Raw genomic sequence first — 14,107 nt, 5'->3', positions numbered from 1 at the left:
AAATTCTCCTCCTTCATTTATTCTGGCCTGCGTATGAATGAGGCAACAAACACGTTCTCCATAGATACCGGGCAGATGGAGCCATAATGGGTCGTCCAGGTGACTGATAAATCACAAATGTTCTTGTGAATCAGAAGTCTGGAGAAGTCAGCGAATGATTCGAGCAGACCTCGAACCAGTGAGTTTCGTAGGGTGGTTTGAGGCAGGGGAATGATTGCTAAGTTCTTCATTTACATCAGCCTTTCTCAACCTGTGGGTCCCCAGATGTTGTTGGACTACAACTCCTATCACCCCTAGCTAGCAAGGCCAGAGCTCAGGGATGATGGGAGTTGTAGTCCAACATCATCTGGGGACCCACAGGTTGAGAACCTCTGATGTACATGTTTAGTTCCGTCCAACACCACCGATGCTTCATTGTTGCAGCAAAGTGTGTGATTGGCTGAGCTGAGGTGACGGCACAGAATGTTCACGTGCTAAAGGGACCGAGCAACTGGCAATCCAAATTCTATGAGGGAAGGACAAGTTGTCAGTTTGTCCAGGATCAAAAACCCATCTAGCAGGCCACAAGTTATCCCAGGGACATTTTGGCACCTGAGATGAAACACAAAATGGTGTCCTCTCCCCTCCTCAACAGGGAAGAAGGGGTGAGTGAAGATCTATATTAGGAACAAGGCGGGAAGAAAGATCGACATCAGAATCTGCTGCCTCTGCAAAATCCATCCTGCCACCTGAGGTGGTCACCTCACCTGGCCTCATTTGTGGTATAGGCCCTGGGTGCCTCATTTACCACTTATTCATTCCCTACTCACTATCTCAGGCCAACGTGAAAGCAATGAAGGAAAGGGGGCAGAAAGCAGCAGCTGCCACTGCATGCTTGTTCCTTTGCTCCCTCTGCGTTTACCTCATGCTCCTCTTCTTTAAAAAGAACTGGCACTGGTCTTCTTCCTTGCTTTTCTGGAAGCTGGCTTGAGAAAAACAAGCTTCTCCAGGTTTTCATCTATAGAATAGAATAGAATAGACTTTATCTGCATAGCCGACAGGCCATAGCATCAAAGGACAAACACCGACAAAAATACATTACGAATATAGTTACCATAAAATTAAAACCCTAGGTAGAAGCTGGATTATCACCTATATATTTTTATTTATCACTATGTTTTTATCCCACCTTTCCTCTGAGGAGCACAAGGTGGCATACTCAGTTCTTCCCCTCACCTATTTTATCCTCACAACAAACCTGTGAGATAGATTGGGCCAAGAGACAGTATCTGGTCCTCAGCCACCCAGTGAGCTTCACAGGACTGGGTTGCGATGTGAACTCTGGTCTCTCAGGTCCTTTAACCAAAAGTTGGAGTCTTTGGCCCTCCAGATGTTGCTGAACTACAACTCCCATCAGCCCCAGCCAGCATGGCCAATGGCCAGGATTGATGGGAAATGTAGTTCAGCAACATCTAGATAGCCAAAGGTTCCCCGACACCTGCTCTAACCACTATACCACCGCTGCCCTGAGATCCTTCATGACCTCTGCTTCGCCCAGGAGAGCTTCCCGCGGGGGACTGAAACCTGGCCTTGCAACCCAGCCAGCCTTGTCCTCCGCACTTCATGCCGGAATTGTTCCGGGCATCTGAGAAGGCCTCCCTATTTCCCGCCTGAATCGGAGAGACGATTCGCCAGGGCTGCTTGGCCATAACGGACGCAAATGCGTTCCCAATCTGCCACTGACCGTGTGAAGTGGGCCAGCCGTTGCTCATAGGGAACATCTGTGCATTTATTTCACATTACTGGCCCGCACGTTTCCAGCCCTTATATTATTGCGACGGCCAGGCAGCTGTTCCGACCCCCGTATCGTGTTCCGAGAGCAGACGTGCCTGGTGGACGGTGGCCTGGAGACCCCTCCCTCCCTCCGCCCCGCTCCCTCCTGATGACATGTGCAGCAAAAGGGCAGATTGTGAATGTCAATTTTACACCTAATTTAACATGAGCTAGCATGCCTAGGCGTGTTTCCTAATGCAACGCCGTTCCACCCCAGGTCCTCAACAGCCGTTTTCTTTTGTTGTCTGTGAACTGCTCTCTGGGGTCTTCAGTGTGCCAGGCGGGCAGAGTTTTGTTTTTTTTAACTCCTCAGTTGCTGGCTGCAGAGATCAAATTGGCACGTGGTCGGTCCAACAGCAGCAGTTTCTTGTATCAGCAGTTTTGCACCACCTGCATCAGCGAATAAGGGGGAAGGAGTAAAAACGTTGCCTTGGCAAACACCTTCCTGTAGCACTTGTTTCCCCGTTCTTGGGAATGCAGAGTGCAACAAGAATCTACTGGCAGGAGAGAGAGAGAGAGAGAGAGAGAGAGAGAGAGAGAGAGAGAGAGAAATCAGGGAGCTGGGGAAAGTGCCGAACTCTCTCCCTCCACAACTGTTCATTCGTCTTCATAACACACACAGCAATCCCACCACTCTCATTCCTTCAACCAGGCTTAGTTAAACTATGGAACCTGCTTCTGTAGGAGGCAGTGATGGCCACCAATTTGGATGGCTTCATAGAATTGTACAGCTGGAAGGGAAATCATCTAGTCCAACCCTTGCAATGCAGGAATCTCAACTAAATCATACATGGCAGATGGCAGTTCAATCTCTGCTTAAAAACCTTCTGTGAAGGGGGATCCACCGCCTTTGAAGTCTGTTCCACTGTCGAACTGCTCTTACCATCAGAAAGTTCTTCCTAATGTTTGGTCGGAATCTCCTTTCTTGTCATTTGAATCCATCGTTTTGGGTTCTACCCTCTGGAGCAGCAGAAAACAAGTTTACTCCATCTTCCACGGGACAACCCTTTAGATATTTGAAGAATCCTTTAAAAGACGATTGGGCCAATTGATGGAAGAGAAGGTTTCAGTTTGGGCAAAATTTCAGCAATCATAATCCTTGTTTTCTCTCTCCGCCCCCCCCATTCCAACTCCCTCTCTCTCTTTTGGGGCATTGGTAGGAGAAGAAAAACGGGGTGCCTCTGACCACCATCTGGATCCTGAGATTATTTGCCAGATGTTGCTTGCTAAAAATGCGTAAGTGTTCTTCAAACACAACCCTGCAGCTGGCCACCCCATTAATATGAACAATATTTGGTGGAAGGTGTTTTAATCGAAACCATCACTGCAGAGCGCAAGAACATTCCTGGGAAGTTTATATATATATATATATATGAGCCATCTCATTCCCCTTTCTCTCTCTTCCTCTCCGCCTTGTTCTTGTAGAACAGTTATTGCTCCGAGACATCTGGTTTCACAGTTTTACAAAAGTAGGTGGATTTCCACCATGTAGCGCTTTCCTTGTTGACAAGGTAGAATTTTTTAATATGGGGTTACTATCATCCAGACTTCCTCCGCCTCCTCATTTATATGATGGATACCTCTAAATAGTAGTCCCCGAGGTTCTCCATCTTCAATCCGCCAGGCCAGTTTTATTACCTTCTATACAAGACACCTAGATGTCTGGGTTCCCGTTTCCCGCCCCTCTTTGAGGAAATCCAAGACCTTAATGTAAGTGGGGCCACAATGATGGGGCTGGTTGTGGTGGTGGTGGTTTTCCTTCTCTCCCCCCCCCCTTGGTCCCCAAGGACCGTTGTTACAGCTACAAGCTCAGAAGTTTAGAATCCCAGATCGACAAAGACAAATTCTCTCAGGCAGCTACGAAGAGCCGGCAGGCAGCAAGCTGAATCTGTAAGAATCCCTGAGGTTCCTTTCTGTGTCTGAGACACCAGCTTGTTTCTATCAAGGTGGAAATGTTTCAAAGGAAGCTGCCTTATACAGAGACAGACTATAGCTCCACCTAGCTCAGTAATGGCAGCACTGATTGGCAGCAGCTCTGCAAGGTTTCAGACAGGTATAATAATACTCCCCCCTCCTCTGGTTTCTGGCAACTGGTATTCAGAAGCATTACTCCCTCTGACCATGAAGGCAGAGTGTAGCTATTGTGGCTAATAGTCATTGATAAAGCCTTGTCCTGCATCACTTCCTCTTGTGGCAATGAGTTCCATAGTTTAACTACATGCTAGGGTAAGAAGTACATGCTAGGGTAAGAAGGCTGTCGTACAGGAATGCTGGGGGACATCTCTGTATCTCTTGTTGGAAACAGAATATATGGTCTATTTCTGTTTTAGAAAAAAAAATTACATGCATTGAATAATACAAACGATGTCAAATATTTTGTTGAAATACGGCATCTGTTTCTAAAATACTTTACTGATAATCCTGAAGAACTGCCGAAATCACAGATTGGACTAGGGCAGACTTAACTAGATTGATCTGTCCTAGAGAGGGGAGTGGGGCAAGTTGGGATTTGGCTTTTGTATTCCTTCCTTTCTTTTTTGTAATTGTTATTTATTGCAAATCAATAAAACTATATTTTTTATATTAAAAAAAACTTTAAAAAAGAAAAGTACAGGCATACCTTGGTTTTCGAACAGCCTAGTTCTTGAACATTTTGACTCCCGAATGATTGAAACCCAGAAGTGACTGCTCTAGTTTTCTAACGTTCTTTTGGAAGCCGAACGTCCGATGGGGCTTCCATGGCTTCTGATTGGCTGAAGGACCTTCCTGCAGCCAATCAGAAGCCGTAATTTGGAAGTCAAATGCTTTGGAAGTCGAATGGACTTCCGGAACGGATACCATTCAACTTCCAAGGTACCACTGTAATAAATAAATAAATAAATAAATAAATGGGTTTTGTTTGTTTTTAAGGATTGCTATGTGACTCTTAGGGATGGGGCAAATCTGTTGATTCCAGTTTCTCTCTGTTTCTAATTTCCCAATCTTAAATTCACTTCTCCGCATCAGATTTAAAAAAAAAGTCTTGCAAAAGGTCCTCATTAAAATTCACCAGCATTTTGTTGTGAATTTCTCCTGGTATGCATATTTTTGCATACCATTTTGCCTAACATAAGCATTTTTGCAAGGCATTTCCCCCGAATATGACACATAGAAACATTATTCCTCCATATATTCATTTTTTTTTTATGAATCTCAAAAGTTGGTGCATTTTTTATTCCCGTATTGTTTGGGAAAGACAATTGGGTAGTTTCGCTTTAAATGTGAACTGAATCGAATTTCTCCTCCAACCCTGCTGGACATTACCACTCACTCCACACCACACAGAAGGAAAGGGGAGGTAAAGAGGCAGAAAATAAAATTAACAGCCTGTTTTAAAGGAGGATTTTCTTTACGTCTCAAGTTTACTGGCCACTGCAAAACAGGTTTTTGCAACCTCCTTTTTCATGGAGGCCTTGTTTTCAGCTTGTTTTATATAGTAGCTTTTTTGTGCAATATAAAAAAGAAGTGTTGTGGAGCCCTGTGCAACTCCCCCCCCTTTTTTTAAATACTTCAGGGAGTTATTTCACCATGAAATATATCTGCCAGTGGGCCAGGCCTGTGTTGCAAAGCTGAAATGAACACAGTAAATTGTACGGAGGAATTTGTTTAACCTCTAACCTTCAAGTAATAAGGAGAGTGCTAAATGTTTTGGCACACGCTGATATATTTTTATAACACTTGGCAGGGCCTGCTGGAGGACTAAAAGCGGGATGGCGGGGGGGGGGGGAGGCTGAAGAAACTGGATTTCTTCAAACTGCAGTTCCCAAAAGCTTTTACACAACCTGGTGGTTGAGACCTGCGGAAACAGGGCTGAATCTCTCTGTGCTGCAACGCTGGGTTCCTCCAGTGTGTGAGATCGTTTGGCATATTATGACCTTCTGTCCAAGAATGACTCCATCATGAAACCCACGGGCAGCAGGTTAACATAAGAAGTCAGAATCTGATGTGAAGCCTTCAAGCAGGGCTTGAGTATGACAGCAGTGCTCACTTGTGATTCCCAGAATCTGGTGTTCAGAAGATACTGTCTCTGGTCCTGAAGCAATAAGACCACTACCATGAACACAAGAAGAGTCCTGTTGGATCAGGCCAACAGCCTACCTAGTTCAGCATCCTTTTCCCACAGTGTCCAGCCAAATGCCAAGCAGGACTTGAGTGTGACCATAGTGCTCTCTCCATTCATGATTGCCAGCAACTGGTACTCAGAAGCACATTGCCTCCAACAGTGAGGGTAGCTCTTCAACACCAAACATAAATGCCAGTTCTGAAACCCGGAAGCGAGTGCAGTTCATCCACTGGCATGAGACTGGTTTTGAACTTTGCACCTAATTTCCTTTGCAAATCCTTTGCACCTAATTTCCTTTGCAAATCAAGCAAAGCGCTCCCAGAGCCAGCAGCCAATCGCCAAATGGTAGGGAGGAGAGATCCGAGCTGAATATTTGCATGATGGCAAAATCCATCTCAGGTTTGTATCTTGGCAAAGAGAGAATGCCAAACTCCTAATATTTATGCCCTGTGAGGGAAATACAGTGGTGCCTCGCTAGACGAAAAGAATTCGTTCCGCGATTCTCTTCGTCTAGCGGTTTTTTCATCTTGCGAAGCAAGCCCATTGACAGCTTAGCGGATTAGCGCTACAGCTGTCAAGCGGCTTCCAGCGATCAGCTGTTAAGCGGCTTATCAGCGGAACATCTGATAAGCAGCTTAGCGGCTTAAGAAAAGGGCAAAAAAAGCGGAAAAAACCTGCGGGGGGATGCAAGTTTTTTTCGTCTTGCGAAGCAACCCCATAAGGAAATTCGTTTTGCAAAGCGCCTCCAAAACGGAAAACCCTTTCGTCTAGCGGGTTTTTCGTCTTGCAAGGCGTTCATCTTGCGGGGCACCACTGTATAGGGATCTTCCAACAACTCTCATCATTAGTAACAAACTGCCATAGCCTCGGGTGGTGCTATGGTCTAAACCACAGAGCCTAGGGCTTGCTGATCAGAAGGTCAGCGGTTCGAATCCCTGCGATAGAGTGAGCTCCCGTTGCTCGGTCCCTGCTCCTGCCAACCTAGCAGTTTGAAAGCACGTCAAAGTACAAGTAGATAAATAGGTACTGCTCCGGTGGGAAGGTAAATGGCATTTCCGTGCACTGCTCTGGTTCGCCAGAAGCGGCTTAGTCATGCTGGCCACATGACCCAGCTCCCTCGGCCAATAAAGCGAGATGAGCACAGCAACCCCAGAGTCGGTCACGACTGGCCCTAATGGTCAGGGGTCCCTTTACCTTTACCTCTACCATAGTCTCCAACATTTTTCTGATGAAAAGAGGGATGTCCCCCTCTTCCATAATAATAGTCAGTGCTTTTTTTTCTTAAAAAAGTTTAGGGGTACTCTCATTTTGACTCAAGAAAATCACCATTTTATAGTTCAAACTGGGAAAAATAAATACAGTAAATGGACAAAAGTACAAAGATTCACAAAACACTTAGGGGTATGTGCACCCATGTGTCGCCCCAGAAAAAAGCACTGATAATAGTAATAATGATTTTACTATTTATACCCCACCCATCTGACTGGGTTGCCTCAACCACACTGGGCGACTGCCAACATATACAAAAACATAATAGGACATTAATATTTTTTTAAAAAAACTTCCCTATAGAGGGCTTCCTTCAGATGTCTTCTAAAGGTTTTATAGTTACTTATCTCCTTGGCTCGGGGTATGCATAACTCCATACCCTCCAACATTTCTCCAATGAAAATAGGGACATCCTAAGGGAAAGCAGGACATTCCGGGATCAAATCAGAAACTGGAATGGCTTCTATAAATCCAGGACTGTCCCTGGAAAATATGGACACTTGGAGGGTCTGAACTACAGCTCCCAGGATACTTTGGTGGAAGCCACAACTGTTTAAAGCGCTTCAAAAGTAAGGAGTAAATGTGGCCAACAATGAGCTAGATGGACCGACAGTCTGGCTCAAGGTTTCTTCCCCTGTTCCTGTTCCCTCAGCTTCTGCTGCAGTGGCTGTTGAGGGCAGCAATATCTGGCAGGAAAGGGAGTCAGTTGCTCAACATGTCCCATTTTGTCCCCGGGAGGGAAAAACCACCAAGCCCGATATTCCCGAGCAGAGCAAGTGCCAAAGCCACTTCTGGCTCCTCAGCTGGCTTGGCGGTTGAAAGCCTTCCAAGAGGTGCTTTCTTTATTATTTTTTAATTAGCTGCAAGGAACGAAACAGGCAGGACTCAGCCAAACAAGCAGGACAAAATGTGCTGGGACAGGCCGCCTGCCTGACCTGCAGAAATCAGTCACAACTCAACAGAGTGAGTGCATTTGGCCCCTTCTAATAAGACACATTATCCCTGTTTTGGAAGACGCAGTTTTAGATGGTGCTGAGCCGGTCAAGCAACACTGCCTGCAAAGCGGGTGCAAAAGGAAGGGTCAGGTCTTATTAACATTTACTCAGGTTTATGAATAAACCTTATTTATTCATGCCCATTAATTTCAATAGGTCTACTCTGTGTAGGACTAATGCCAAATGCAATCTGAAGAGTGTGTGTGTATTTTTTTCATAATGGCTCAGTTGGTTAGAGCGTGGTGCTGATAATGCCAAGGTTGCAGGTTCGATCCCCGTGTCATACAGCTGCATATTCCTGCATTGCAGGGGGTTGAACTAAATCAGGGGTCAGCAACCTTTTTCAGCCATGGGGCGGTCCACCATCCCTCAGACCATGTGGGGCGGTGGACTATATTTTGAAAAAAAATATATGAACGAATTCCTATGCCCCACAAATAACCCAGAGATGCATTTTAAATAAAAGCATACATTCTACTCATGTAAAAATATGCTGATTCCTGGACCGTCCGTGGGCCGGATTGAGAAGGCGATTGGGCCGCATCCGGCCCATGGGCCTTAGGTTGCCTACCTGAACTAGATGGTCCTCAGAGTCGCTTCCAACTCTACAATTCTATGATAAATCTTTGATATGTGGTGTGAGAGAGAAAGCTCAAGGCGGCATGCATTGTCCTCCTCATTTAATCTCTACAACGCTGTGATGTAGGGCTAGGCTGAGAGATAGTGACTGGCTCAAGGTCGCCCAGTGAGCTGCATGAATGAGTGGGGCTTTGAACTCTTGTCTCTCCCAGGCCCTAGTCCAATGCTGTAATCACTATGATACATTGGGGGGGGGGAATAAGGGGCAAGGGATTTGTGAAATAATGCATCACCCTGACAGAGAGAAGTTTCTCTCCCTTTCTCATAATAGAACCCAGTGAGGTCACCCAGTGAAGGTGAACATTGGAAGATTGAGGACAGAGAAAAGGAAGTTGTTCATCTCACACAAGCTGAGCCATAACAGGGATGGGTATCCAAACACCCACTTCTTAAGGGGAAATCTTCACAGCACAGCCATTGTCTCTTAGGCATTAAAATCCCCCCCCCCCAATTGTGTCCCACAAATCCATTGCCCACAGGACTGCAGAAGAGGAACCAGAAGTTCTGTTTCTGGAAAGCACAAATGGGAAGAATCCACAATTATACTTCTCTGTTCAGTAAGATTAAGGAAGAATTGTTCTCTTTTTTTCAGATTCCTTTGTCCGGGCATCATTTCAGGTGGGGTTCTTGTTCCTTCAAAGAACAATGAGTGCTCTTCAAAGCATGGAAGGATCAGGGGCAGCATCTCTCCCTGGGAAATGCCCCTCTGGTTCCTGACATCTCTTTCCTCATTCACCTGTTCCCCTGGAAGTTTTCAAAAGTTTTAGGGTGAGCAGTGTGGGGAAGTGCACAGGGGCCTCCAGGCCCATTGGAAGTCGGAGGTTGTGATTATGTTAGGATAACAATTGACACGTTGCTGAAAAAAGAGGAAATGCATCAAGGAAAAATAAAATGAAGGCACAGATTTGCATGGAATTTGCACCTGCTCAGATGCAAATTTAGAAATAGTTACAAAGGCCTTGTTTGCACACTATACATTTCAAGCAGTATCATACCACAGCAGTTAAGGTGCCCCTTTTGGGAAGAATTATAGTTTGTTAAAGGTGCTGGGAGTTGTTAGGAGACCCCAGTTCCCCTCAAGGAGCTATAATTCCCAGAGTGCTTTAATAGTCAATCTCTCTTCCCAGGTAACTCTGGGAATTGCAGCTGTGAGGGGCATCGGGGGTCTCTCAACAATGCTCAGCCGTCTGAACAAACTACATTTCCCAGCATTCTTTGCAGGGGGGAACCATGACTGTTTAAAAGTGACATGATGCTGCTTGAAACGTATAGTGCAGAAGAGGCCTATAACAAGAATAATATTATTTATTTGGTTGTGTACACACCATTCATTTAAAGTGCATTCAGAGCACGCTCGCCTCCCTTAAGATCCTGGGAACCATAGTTTATGTTATGTACTGAAGTTCTCACCCTGGGCCAGCAGGGGGATACTGTAGATAGTTTTCACTCAGGTCCACATATGCAAATAAGGGATTGAATGTGACGTTCAGTGATTGGATAGTTACAGAAAGTTGTTACAGTTGCGTTGTACTGGAGCTTTATATAAGCAGGCTGGCTGAACCCTTCAGTTCTGTTCTGTTCTGTTCTGTTCTGGCCTGTGAATAAACAAGAGCTGTTTGAAGAATAGCTGATATGTTCACCCACAACTTAACAGTTCACTCCTCACAGAGTTACAATTCCCAGCACCCTTAAGCAACTCCAGTTCGCAGGATGAACTGCAGGGTGTGTGTGTGTGCCTTAAATATACTTTAAATGCATGGTGTGTATATAGCCCCACCTCTTTCTCTCTCGCTATAGTCTATCTCACCTTAGTGAGGAAGACTGTGCCCAGGTTCAGTCTGATGTTCAGGTGCTCATGCCTGAGATGCAACTACAAGAGTCTCCCACCCACCCGATCTCCCTTCTTAGGGTTCTGTATCTGACAGCAGACGTTGCTGTTCAAATAAAGAACCGTCCTCCCTAACATAGGACACACGGCCATCTCAGATTAGGAAAACTATGGGGCATTTTCTCCAGAGTGGGATTAGGTTTAAAACAACGGTTTATTTGGCAAATAAACAGTTTTGTGTCTGTGTGCATTCCAAATCAAACTGCAATTGGTGCGGGGGGTGGCTTGCTAATTCCTACCACTGAGTGGGGATCAACAAGACAATGCCTCTCTCTCTCTCTCTCTCTCTCTCTCTCTCTCTCTCTCTCCAGGGCAAAGCTTGAGGCTGGTCCCTCCTTACTTCCATAGTGCAATGCCCACACGGGTGAAAATGGGTGGCAGCAGAGCCTGGTTGGATCACCCTGTCAGCACTCGGTCCTTTTCCTAGCTGGGATTCCAAAATGCGAAGCGGGGGTGACGTGCCAGTATCATGATGATGATGATTCCAGAAGTCTCGGCAAAAGGGGACCGTCTGGAATTCCACCCCTCTGCCACACATGTGATCAGGCATTCAGAGTGCCGCAATTAGTTGTCGGTTCTGTAGCCTGCCATTTTTCTGTCCAATTAATTCTTTTATAGTGGACCGGATAAAGGGAGACAAAGGCCTTGCAAGCAGTAATGAATCATTAACATTCAGCAGCGCGCTCTCTCTCTCCCTCTCTCTCTCTCATTCCCTTGGCATCCCACCAGAGACTGGTCATGCCTTGCATTCATTCCATGTGCGCCGGTGAAACTTCGCTCCCCAACTTCTTTTAAAAAAGAGAAAGCAAGTGAAAAGGAAGAGAAGAAATGACAAACTTCCTCCTTTCCCAGAGAGACTCTGCTGGGTCCATTTGATGCATGCAGGGCCTGAGCTGGTCAGAGGCAGCAGGCCTTGCCTCTAACCTGGCAAAGACCCTGTTCCAAGAGAAAGCCAGGATTTAATTAGTTGGCACCTTCCTGCGTTTGGGCCCTGGTAACTGCCCATCCTTTGACAACCTCCAGCACCAGTCATGAACAGGGAGCTGGCTAGAATCACACTGGAGAGTGTGTAGGTTAGAGTTGGTGGTTCCGATTGATTAGGTAAGGAAATTAAACGCCCGTTGTTTTATTCGATTGGGGGTAAGGAATTTTTTTCAGCCTGAGAGCTGAGCTGCTTTCTGGGCAGCTGGCTGAGGGCCACATGTCGTCAGTGGGTGGAGCTCAAGGCAAAAGCTGGTGGAGCAATGGATATAAATGTTACCTTTGGGCCAGGGGCGCCATTTCACCCTCAGGATTGTGGGCGCCTGCCGCCATAACGGGGACTTCCAATGTCATGCCTGATGTACAATGTTGTGTCACATTTTTGGAGGGGGGCTCCTCCGAAAATGTGACACGATGTGCATTGTGCGTGTGGCATCACACGCACTATGTCATTCTTCTTTCTTTCTTTGGCAATCACTCATAGCCAAGTAAGATTGTCTTCCATAAACACCCTTTTAAAAGTAAGTCCGTAAGTGACTGTGGAGGCCAATTCTGGATCCACACATCCTTCCACAGTGGGGACATAAGTGTCCGGGCGGGAGTTGATCACAGTGAGGGTTTGCCAAACGTGCCTTCCTCTTTGCACGTTTCTCCCTTGCATCCTAAGTTTGAGCGTCTTCAAAGCCCATGACACCTTGGGTAAATGGTGTTCTCCAAGTGGAGTGCCCACAGGCCAGTGTTTCCCAGTTGTTGGTGTTTATACTACTTTTTTTAAAGATTTGCCTTGAGAGAGTCTTTGAACCTCTTTTGTTGACTACCAGCATTACGCTCTCCATTTTTAAGTTTGGAATAGAGTAGTTGCTTTGGAAGATGATAATCAGGCATCTGAACAACATGACCAGTCCAACGAAGTTGATGTTGAAGAATCATTGCTTTGGCACTGATCTTTGCTTCTTCCAGTACACTGGCATTAGTGTACTGCACCATGTGCAGGTGTCAGTTACAGATAGGTAGCCGTGTTGGTCTGCCATAGTCAAAACAAAAAAAAATTCCTTCCAGTAGCACCTTAAAGACCAACTAAGTTAGTTCTTGGTATGAGCTTTCGTGTGCATGCACACTTCTTCAGATACACAGGTGTGCAGGTGTGTTAGTTGTGGCAGCTGGCAGCGGCGGCTCCTCTTCTTCCTCCTCTCTGCACCCAGCAAGGCACCCTTTTCTGTAGGGAGGGGCTCAGACTTGGAGGGAGAGAGATTCCCCCCACTCCCTGGAAAAGGGTACCTTACTCACTGGCTGCGGAAGGCGGGGCTGAACTGCTCCTGTCTTGGAGGCAGTGCTGCTGCCACCTGCCGGCTTTGCTCATTGAATTTGTGGGCGCCTGGTTCCCGCAATTCTGCAATTATATTATTGTGGGTGCCCAAGCACCCATGGCTCCCTGGAGTTGGCTCCTATGCTTTGTACAATAGGCTAGTGGTGCCCCCCCACGCACCCTTCTCTCTCCTCCATCCAGACAAGCAAGAGGCATCGTCAGAGTTCAAGGACACAGTCCAGTCAGGCAAAAGCACTCAAGGAGGGTGTGAAGAAAGTTGGGTGAGGGCTGTGGCCTGAGGAGAATTTTGTGGGCCAGTAGAAGGCTGACAGGGCCAAATTTGGCTCCTTCACCTCAAATTCCCCACCCCTACCTAAGGGATTACAGTGGTACCTCGGGTTACAGAAACTTCAGGTTACAGACACTTCAGGTTACAGATTCCGCTAACCTAGAAATAGTACCTTGGTTTAGGAACTTTGCTTCAGGATGAGAACAGAAATCATGCATTGGCAGCAGGAGGCCCCATTAGCTAAAGTGGTACCTCAGGTTAAGAACAGTTTCAGGTTAAGAACGGACCTCCGGAACAAATTAAGTTCTTAACCCGAGGTACCACTGTACTACAATCCAAGGCTTTCCAGTTGCTGACTACTGCATTCCAGCATCTCACTTTTTTTGCCTTGAAAACGTCTAAATGAATTTTTCTTTGACTGAAGCAGTGTTTTCAGTTACGCCCAACAGGTCTGTACCACATCAACCCCCAAAGGTAATGATTGGTCAGTAAATAGGATGTCACCAGTTCCCCTCCTTTCGTTTAACTACATTTTTCTCTAGGCTGCATTCTCCGTCGGAGTGAGGTTCATGCTTGGCAGCTACCAAGCTTGAATTTTGGCTATAGCTCCCATCTCATGGCTACCAAAACAAGGCCAGGAGAAGGAGAGAACAGTGGAGATTTGATTCCTCTCTGCTGCACGTGGCTTATTGTTTTGCTCACTGCATTGAAATGTAAATTACACAGAGGTCTTTCATGCTAAGTTCTCCATTTCCTTCCCCTGGAAGTCGAAATCTAAATGGGAGTGGCAGTAGAATATTAATGAATGGTGCTGTGTTTAAGAAGA

Source organism: Podarcis gaigeae, assembly GCF_964106915.1.
Source record: "Podarcis gaigeae genome assembly, chromosome: 14".
In the NCBI taxonomy this organism is placed as follows: domain Eukaryota; kingdom Metazoa; phylum Chordata; class Lepidosauria; order Squamata; family Lacertidae; genus Podarcis; species Podarcis gaigeae.
The sequence above is the reverse complement of the archived record's forward strand: the minus strand, read 5'-3'. Positions refer to the sequence as shown.